Below are 3,494 nucleotides of genomic sequence, written 5' to 3'. Positions count from 1 at the left end.
AATTACTTTTTTCCTTAATCCTGCTAGGATTGTTTCGACTTATAATGATATTAACTTATGATTATTTTTCACACTCAAACAAGAGTTTCTTGTCACAACTGTAGTATCACCTGTTAGATAAGGACTGAGACTATGGATTATTAGTCATATATCGATTTTTAAGATGCTTAGGAGATTTGAGTATTTAACAAAGTAATGTTATAACCATTGTCCCCGTACTAGAAATAGTGTATAAAAATTCTTCGTAGAACTTTTTGAATTCTTTAAGAAATAAAGCCTTTTGGGAATTTTTTTTTTAGTCTTCAATTACTAAAATCACGAACCCATTTGATGTTTCAAACTTTGATTAGAGGGTTTTTAAGGTTATGTACATAAAACAAAAAACATACTTTAGAAGGTTTTATATTCTTACTTAGATTTTTGGATATTATAGCGATCATACCGCCGGGTTCAAGATAAAAGCGATCAAGTCCTTTTTTTTTTGACGCCACTTGGTCACTTTTACCTTTATTTCGACAGCATGAGATGGATAGTGAAAAAAATACAAATTTTAATATCAAGGTTTATTTTCGGTTTTCCTTTTGTATGGCGTTAAGCACACGTGAGCTTCTACCTGAATTCTGTGGAAAAAAAAAATGAAATAAATAAAAATCAAATATTACATGATAACTGGATATTAAATTAAATTGTAAAAACAAATAGGTATAAAAAACCATGAAAAAATTTTCACGAATACAATATTAAGTTATTACTAGTTCAATAGTGAATAAACATTGTATCTGAGAGTTTAATTATTTTTTTATTTACAGCTAATTTGTACTTAGCTATGTTTGATATATTAAAATTTAATAAGGTGACATACGACAGAAATGCTTCTTTACAGCAGTATTGCTTTCCGAAACAGCATCGCAACGGCTTTGTACAGCACTTTCCTTCTATGCAACGGTTTTCTTCTTCCACAGCCTCTACCACCAAAGCTGAAATATTAAAAATGTAAAATAAACAGAATAAGAGTGGACTCCTATTGCCAACTGTCAACATTGAGCCTGTCTTACAGGGAAGAATAAATGAAATTTAAGCTTCGGGGATCCCTATTCCAGAACAATACAACAGCTTGTATTGGAAAGGTGAGTTTACCTGGTTCGCCCTATTCTATTTAGATAATTAAAGCATTAGAAGCCTCCTTCAAATTATCAACGATGATATACTCTACTCTGCTTTAAGTGAAGCCGAAAAGAAGGGGGTTGACTCCGCCCCCAATCTCAGCGGCACCACTTTGATTCTAGCCCGGGCTGGTTAGTCAACCTTGGTTCTTGGCGGTCCCGTGGAACGAGAGTCAATGCTACTTGACTCCTCCTTCCTGGTTAGAATAAGTTTGTTATCTAAAGGACAATCCTCCCATCACCCGTAGGCCAAAAATGAACTGGTAAGTGATAAAAAAAAAAAAAAAATACGTTGAAGTAAATAGGAAGTTCCCCCACTTATATGAGTATGAACTGAATACAAAGTGTAAACATGATATCTGTAATTTGGTTCATTGACAATGGATGTTCATTAGGTCTTTTTTTTTTTTATATATTAAAATATGTTCATGAAGTCGTTCCCGTGAAATACATCCCTAAATGAAAAAGTTTGTGTGAAAAGTCAATTACTCAACAACTGTTATATAAACAGGCTTTTTTTTTTTTACTCTTTCCTGATCATTTCTGATATACAAGGGGTTAGCCTATTGGTTACCACACTAAACTGTGTGGAAAGGTCGAATTTTCATTCCGTTAAGCCATCACGTAATAAAAGTTAATCCGCCCAGACCAGAATCGAGTCGGCGCCACTGCAACTCAGCGGTTGCTAAGTTGACGTCTTAACTAACTTGCCTAGAACGGCTTCATGCAGACATAGACAGGTGATAGCCGGCGATTGGTTAGTTGGCCATTGAGCCACACCCTTCATTCTACTCTTGCCCTCAGGAAAATGATTAATAATATAAAACAAGTCAACAATATTGTATAGAGATATATTTTGGTGATTCCGAAACTTCGATAACCAAACACTCCGCAGCATCTAGTTTTATTCTTTATATTTGGTGAGAGTCCGACTGTATTCTTTAGTTCAAAATGCTGACATATTTTCATTCTTCAGAAGTGAATAATTGGATTTGTTACAGTAGTTTAAAATATGAAAGTAAATGTAAAATAGATTATATTTTAATCCAACAGATTTCGGTACTTACGAAGTTCGGAATCGATATCGCTTTCTCCTCGCACAATGTCGGTTGGCTCCCCAACGACCAAACCGAAGAGAGCCAAAGAGCTTACAATAAGGAGCACAGCTATAGGCCGCATGATCATGAGTGAACTGTTATTTGATTTACGTATGAATCTAATCATAGGATTTTATGTTTTCCCCTGCAAGATTATTATCTTAATACATTATTTTAATAATCTCAGTGCGCTTAAGACATAAGTAATATCAGGATTGGATTTGCTAATCCGAATTAAAAAATGGCATATGCCGGATTTAAATGCTTAAATGATATGCCTGACTTTTTTCGATCGAAAAATATTCTCAGAGATAGATTGGAATGGATCAACGAATACGATTATTTATGGCTCAGCGGGGTTCGAGTTAATTCGTAAAATTAAATCATTAAAATGCTTTTATTGAATCGCCTTGGATTTGCACGATTGGTTTTTAAGTCCATCGCAACCATCCCACTGTGTAACAAAGTAACGCTGCTAGTGAAAAAAAGTCAATAACCTCATTATTTTCATATTTTTTATGTACTATATTAGCAGTAATAGTATATTGTAGACTATGACGCTTCAATAGAAAATCGAAGTTAAGCGACATCGGGTGTGGTTAGTACTGGGATGGGTGGCCGCCGGAAAGAATATATAATTCTATATATAATATATATTCTCCCCTCCTCCCTGGTTTTTTGATGCCAGTCAATCGATTGGATGCAACTCACACCAACCGGGTGAAGAACTGTTGACCCTATCCTGTGTACCTTGTTCATGAAGCGCGTGTCATGTAGTACCACAGTTTACGGCTAAAGCTCTTTGCGGGCTGCAGTACAATAAAAAAATCATTACGATTTTGAGGACGCCACCTTTTTTTAAATACTACTATTGCATTTGTCGGTCATAGTAAAACTATTATTTACTGTAATTACACTATTCTAATTCTTCAAATAGTTTTTTTTACGTAACCAGAGAATTAAAAATTAAACGTGAATGACATTAATACGATTATGGTCCTTCACCATCCCTGTATCATGGATGGTCTGGAACCATGTATCACGAGTTGTAAATGTAGTTCTATAATTGTTTTACCTTTTATAGAATAATCGGGGAAAATCAATTCGAAATTTAATTATTACTTATTAAAATTTAAACTCACACCATGTTGATATGTTGGAAAAAGAAAATAATAATAAAATAAACAAAAAACCTACTTGTAACACAACAAAAGATTCCATAAAAAGATACCAA

General features: G+C 34.0%; 1 long non-coding RNA gene across 1 annotated transcript; it reads right to left on the bottom strand.

Moving 5' to 3' along the window:
* Nucleotides 1-386: 386 nt before the first annotated feature.
* LOC106686520 (uncharacterized) lies at nucleotides 387-2,403 on the bottom strand. The gene is made up of 3 exons (XR_010844307.1): nucleotides 2,231-2,403; nucleotides 863-977; nucleotides 387-620 (listed from the first exon to the last, which is right to left on the bottom strand). It is a non-coding gene; the product is annotated as an uncharacterized lncRNA (long non-coding RNA).
* Between the last annotated feature and the right edge of the window lie 1,091 nt (nucleotides 2,404-3,494).

This window comes from Halyomorpha halys, unplaced genomic scaffold, assembly GCF_000696795.3.
Source record: "Halyomorpha halys isolate HHAL.00 unplaced genomic scaffold, Hhal_1.1 Scaffold832.1, whole genome shotgun sequence".
NCBI classification, from domain to species: Eukaryota; Metazoa; Arthropoda; class Insecta; order Hemiptera; family Pentatomidae; genus Halyomorpha; species Halyomorpha halys.
This window is presented reverse-complemented; position numbering and strand designations above follow the sequence as displayed.